At 29.9% G+C, this 6,834-nt stretch overlaps 1 long non-coding RNA gene across 1 annotated transcript; it reads left to right on the plus strand.

Annotated features, from left to right (window-relative positions):
* The first annotated feature begins 501 nt into the window (after positions 1–501).
* Positions 502–6,351, plus strand: LOC139497176 (uncharacterized). The gene is made up of 5 exons (XR_011657706.1): positions 502–1,074; positions 2,317–2,386; positions 3,004–3,069; positions 3,923–4,002; positions 5,895–6,351. It is a non-coding gene; the product is annotated as an uncharacterized lncRNA (long non-coding RNA).
* Positions 6,352–6,834: the final 483 nt, after the last annotated feature.

A 6,834-nucleotide genomic window follows, 5' to 3' on the forward strand; every position in this document is an offset into this window, starting at 1 on the left:
ATTCTCTGTAAGGACCAAAATTAGTGTTCACACCTATGTCACAGATTTTTACCATTCTTTGTACACATACTACATAACTAATATAATTAACAACTAACACTTTAGAAATTAATTTTGGGCTTTGTTACTATGGAAATGGCGGCCATTTTGATTTTTGGCTTTTTTTCAATGAAAATTCTAAAAAATTTCCTAAATATCAATGCTTATTTTCCCTTAATCCTGACAGTAAATGATGCAGACAATTATCACATCTGAAAGCTGTTACCTTTGCCTTTCTAAAAATATATCACACATTTGGCTGACAATTGTGTACATATGCTTATTTTCTATTGGAGAAGGGGGTGATTCTGACATCTAAATGAAAACCAAATTTCACCAAAATTCATTGAAGCTTTGACAAAATTTCCGAGATAGTTTATAGAAAATATTGCCAAAATCATAAAGATAAACCTCCCATTTAAAAATTAAAAAAAATTCAGGGATGTGTTTTTTGATTTAAGAAAAAAAATGTGGATTGAAAACTGAAAAAAAATCAACTATGTGTCTATGAATTATCTCCCCTTACGGTTCTTCTTCATTGAAAACATAAAGGAACAACAGGAAGTACAAGGGTTAATGCCCAAAATAAAGTGCAGACGAAATGCAGACACTGATAAAACCATCATAATGTTGGTAAAAATAAGATATATCAAGGTAGATTCTATGTAGTGCAGTTTCCTTCCAAAGTGTGTGGATTGTGATGAACTCATCAAGCTCTTGCCAAACACTTAAACAGTGAAACACGGGCAGTGCATACCAACTATTTGCTATTTTGTCTGAGAATGGTCTAAAACCACCAGTAGCTCTAGATCTTCACATCAATATTGTATTTTTACCAGCCGTTTCAATTAAATGAAAAAAAAATACAATTCAAATTGTGCACGTCGCATGTTATGCCAACAAAAAGTTTTCATCTAGATATTGACCACATCAAGGATTCTGGACTCAAGTTGTTACCTTACAGAACTAGCCTTAAACTAGCAAGTAGCGGACCAAAGGAAAAGCATTTTATTCATCTCATTAATTAGACAGAATGTGAGTAATGGAAATAAAATGAACTTGACATGACCTCCCCCCTTTTCCCCTTTTATAGTTTTGATTAGTTTATGTAATATTTAAATTTTCATTATTATCATTCATCATTGATTATTTGTTAAAACATTCTCAATTACTTAGACAATGCAAACATGTCTTTTAATGAAAAAAAGGAGCACTTTCTATGTATTAAATTAGTTTCAAAACAGATATTTAATTTACCTCCTTTCATGAGTGTAAGAATTGGGGTCATATAATATTTATGTATTATTTACTTTTTACACATTTTCTATATTTTTAAAACAAATAACTATTCTGTACAATTCTAAGGAAAATAATTTTATAATTAAAATTTAGATTTCTGTAGTAATTTGATTTCTTTTAAATGTTTGTCCATAGGCGGATCCAGGGGTGGGGGGGGGGGGCGGCCCCCCCTTTTGTGGGGAAAATTTGGTTGATTATATAGGGAATCATTGAAGCATGACTGGAGCGCCCCCCCCCTTAGGTCAGTCAGCGCCCCCCCCCTTTATGAAAAGTTCTGGATCCGCAACTGTTGTCCTCCATTCTGCGATTTATTATCTATATTTTATTACCTTATTATTTTGTTTTCCACAGTTTTCTTCTTAATTTTGCATCCCATTATTCTATTTTTTAGTTATGTGTGCTTACTTATCTCCAATCATAATGTTCATAATTATATTTTAATTCAATAATTGGGCATTATATTATTTATTCTTTGTTTGGTAAACCCTATTAAGCCCCTGAATGATGAGTGCATGGTTTTAATCTATTATTTTTACAATTTATGAATTATTTGATATTTATTGCAAAACAGCACTTTAGCTGTAAAATTGTCAAAACTTTAAAACTCCTATTTATATAACACTATGGTTGTGAATATAAATATTTGATTTGCATTCAATATCCCCCTTCCCACCCCCTGACCCAAGATTAGATGTATATTCAATATCCCTCCTACCCCACCCTGAGGTTTAATAGGGTTTTTAAAACATCCTAAATAAGGAGTATCTTTTAACAATGTTTTGAAGCTGTAAATAACAAGCTTCCCAAAAAAAGTTATATTGAAAAAAAATATTCATTAATATTTCGTTGGAGCTAAAATGTTCGTGACTGTCTTGTTCGGCTACATCCGGTGTATTGTATTGTATTGTTTTGATTAACACATAACTTGTTTCAATGTTTTACTGTAGTTTTATAAATAATTACTATAATTTTTTCCAGCATGTTGTACTTTGTTTCTGAAGAAAAAAAGAATAGATGTCAATGATGCAGTATTTGAAGGGGAAATGAGGTAATAATAATATATTGTTTAAAAGTAATCCTTGTATCTTCACAAAAGGTTCAGCATGTGTTTAGCAATACTATTATGATATATATATGTATGTCATACAAAGTCTTCACATACCAGAATAGAGACTAATTGCTACATTCCCTGAGTCAGGAAGGCTAGAAAAAAATATATTGCAGAGTCTTATCCTTTTCACAAATTGCACCTAATTTATTTAACAAATGATACTATAACTGTATCATAATAATGTTTATTTGTCTATGAAAAAATAAGCATTTTAACAAAAATTACAAAACTTATTTGCTGTTTACATTGCTGATTCTTATTTTTATTCTCCATATAAATAAGCTGAAGCAATTTAATTGTTGTGAAAATAATTATTATTCTTACATAATCAAAAATATAAATTTACTTCCCCTATAGAAAATATTTTGTTAAACTGCTAATTATATAATGCCTTATATATTTAGTAAGATACAGTGATTGAATATGAAGGGAACTAATTGCTGTTTAAATTTATATCTTGCTATTTAATTTTTATTACAAGCAAATACTTCAGCTTATTATAGATGCTGTTAGTATTTAGATCCTGTTAGTATTAATTAAAATTTATTTTAAAGGTTAAATCAACAAGAAGAAAAGGGAATCTGCCAACATATCCAGAAAAGATGGAAACAACAGAAGATGTATGTTATCAGACCACATCAACCCATTTTAGTAATTTTTTTATTCTTCCAAAATTTTTTGGCAAATAATTTATCCCTGTTTTTCCCCAAAACAATCCATTTAAGAAAATTCTATTTATACTATGAACTATAATTAACTTTGTATTTTATGCAATTGCTGATCAATGCTATATTTAACATCAAGACAGATTCAGATTCAATATTTTATAATAGTCTCACTACTTGAAATTCATAAATATACACTACATACAGAGTATATACACAATATAAGACAGCCAATATACAAATATAAAACACAAGTACATTTTACCAAGACATCTAACATAAGGGATATTTTCCAATTAACAAAGTTCCATAACTCATCAGTTGAAAGGTAAAATTTGTCACAATCAGAAGTGCTGACATCCATTATTCCTAAGGTTGTGTAATCATTGTAATAAATATTCCATTCTCAATTTTATTCATTTAAAGAAATTTTATCAATGCAAACTGTTAATGAAAAGGTGTACAGAAAGCAAATGTTATATCAAAAATAATCATAAAGTTATTGCATAGAATTAAACCCCTAGAAACTATTACTGGCAAAAATGAAATATTTTTTTGCTGTATAATTGCCAATGAATAATATCACTACTAGAGATCAGAGAACATAGAAGTAAACAGTATAGGTCAGCCATGATCACTCAGAGTCAATATTTTATGTGCCCATAACTGAGTTATATTGTAGTTACAAATGTTCCTGTTTTTTTTTTTTTAAACTTTTCAAAACCAGAATTATTTGACATATTCCTCAGAATTAACCAGGGGAAATAGCAATTTAACATGAATTCATCAGAAACCTTTTATTTTTCAGAGTGATGTAACACAGGCAAGAATTTAAGTGAATGAAACAGCATCACTTCTATAAGTAGCATCATGGAATTTTTATCACAGGTATTATTTAGACAGACAGATTAAAAAGTGTTTTGCCTTGTAAATCAACAACAACAGTTTCTCAATCAATATTTTAAAATTGTGTTTAAACGTTTTACTCAACCCCCACAAACTAGCTATATATAGGATCACCCTTTTTTTGGCAAAGGGGGGGGGGGGGTTCATTTATCTAATAAAAAATATTTTGTCCAGTTCCAGTCAACATCATTTGGGAATCTGTACATGCTATACTTAATACCAATTTTAATGGTTACAAGTGATTATAACATCAATAGGCCAAAATTAGAGCCAAATTTTTCTTTTAATCAGAATTATCTATGCAATAGGGAGAAACATGTCTCAGAAACAATACTTTTCTATAACTTTTTATAAATTGCTTATTTCTTGAACCATTTCAATGCAGTTTTATTCTTGAATTTTGGGGCTTCTTTAATGTGCCGAATCTAAACATGTATTAAGTTTTGGGATTTTGGGTCCCTTTTTTAAATTGGTCCATTGAGGGTCCAAAATTAAACTTTGTTTGATTTTATCAAAAATTGAATTATTGGGGTTCTTTGATATGTCAAATCTAACTCTGTCTATTTAGATTTTTAATTATGTGTCCCGTTTTCAAATTGATCTACATTAATAAGGTCCCAAGGGTCCAAAATTAAACTTAGTTTGATTTTATCAAAAAATTAATTCTTGAGGTTCATTGATAAGCCCAATTTAACTGTGTATTCCAATTTTTAAATTTGGGTCACATTTTCAAATAGGTTTACATTAAGGTCCAAAGGGTCCAAAATTAAACTTAGTTTGATTAAAAAAAAAAAATGTAAGGGGTTCTTTTACATGCTGAATCTAACCATGTATTGTGATTTTTGGGCCCTGTTATTAAATTTGTCCATATTGAGGTCTAAAGGTTCCAAAACTAAATTTTGTTTGATTTCATCAAACAATTAAATTCCTGGGGTTCTTTGATATGCTCAATCAAACTGTGTATTTAGATTTTTGATTTTGGGTCCCATTTTCAAATTGGTCTACATTAAGTTCCAAAGGGTCCAAAATTAAACTTAGTTTGATTTAACAAATATTGAATTCTTGAGGTTCTTAGTTATGCTGCATCTAAACATGTGTTTAGATTTTTGATAACATGTGTTTAGATTTTTGATTATGGGCCCAGTTTTCAAGTTGGTCCATATCAAGTTCCAAAATTTAACTTTGTTTGATTTCAAGAAAAATTGAACTCTTGGGGTTCTTGACATGCTGAATCTATTTAGAGTTTGGATATTGAACCATAACAGCTTAATTGTCAAATGTTTAATCACAATCCAAATTCAGAGCTGTATCAAGCTTGGTTCTATCTATGCAAATTGGTTAAAACATTTTTATATGCCCAGGACTTATTATGGTATACAAATGTCCTCCGTCTGTCTGTCTGGCGTAAACATGTCGCACTGTAACTTAAGAACTTTAAAGGACTTATCCAAATTTTTGGTGATGATTCAAAATGTTTATATTTAGAGTTATTGAGTTTTTTGGTCTGAAAGTTTTTTTTTCCACATGTCGAACTGTATCTCAGAAAATATTGATGATTATGGCATAAAACTTACACACGAAAGTAAGACGAAGGGCGTATCATGCACTCATGGCGCAGCAGTTTATTGAGTTCATGTCCGACATGTTGATGACCGATAGACAAACGGACAACGGTATGCCATAATAGTCCTGTAAATGATGTATAAAAAGTGCATAAATAATGCACTCAAAAGTTAACCATGAGAAAAACAAAACTATCTTTTGAATTTTGTGTAAGCATCAATCATTATGAAAAAATTATTTAAACTAGTAAAAATTGCTTTATACCTCATATTTGATTAAGTTTGTAAAATAAAATACTTTCTTTTTTTTAGAAATAATCCAGCAGTTTCCAGATCATGAATTTCACCCACCATGTTAATGAATTTTTACAAGCAGTTAGGATGAGATGTTTTTCAGAAGAAGAAAGGAGTTCCTAGAATATGTGTTCTAAAAGTTCCAAATTTGTTTATTGTAATAGATTACTTGAAAGAATGAAGAAAATTATTACAACTGTTTTTCCACAAAATATAGAAGATGTCCTTTATTCACTAACAATGTAATTGAGTTCTAATAACCAGGAACAGAAACCTCAAGTATTACCAAAAGGTTCATTTGGTTCTTTTGTTGATTCATTGGAAAAGGCTGAATCTTAGCGCCACAAACAAAATATACTTTCATTCTAGACACAGACCATGTTGTATAATTAAGTTTCTCAAATGATTCCAGACATAACTGAGAATAAATATTATGTGACATCTAGCTGCAAAATAAAACTGATTTCAAGTTTTCTGTTAATCTCTTTTGTTGATGCCAATTATTTTGTCATAGTCGCATCTCAAGTTGCATGGTTTGTTTACCTGTAACCTCTAGAAATGTATCCAACTGTCATACAAGTGAGTGGTTTAGCTAGCTATAAAACCAGGTTTAATCCACCATTTCTGCATTAGAAAATATCTGTACCAACTCGGGAATATGACAGCTGTTATTCATTCTTTTGACGTGTTTTAGCTTTTGATTTTGCCATTTGAGAAGGGATTTTCCATTGTGAATTTTACCTTACTTTCATTTTGACCAAATCGCTACTTTCACTTTAAACAATATTTTTTTTCACATGTTTTACTTATTTCAATATATATATGCAACTGATAGGACCAATAAGATAGTAAACATTTAAAAAAAACAGTAGCCAGAATACTTAGGAAGAAATATTCCTTATGCTAATTGGGAACTATATTCAAAGGCCATGGAAAAAGGGAATTAATTGTGGTCTGA

The sequence above is a fragment of the Mytilus edulis genome, chromosome 12, assembly GCF_963676685.1.
Source record: "Mytilus edulis chromosome 12, xbMytEdul2.2, whole genome shotgun sequence".
Lineage (NCBI taxonomy): Eukaryota > Metazoa > Mollusca > Bivalvia > Mytilida > Mytilidae > Mytilus > Mytilus edulis.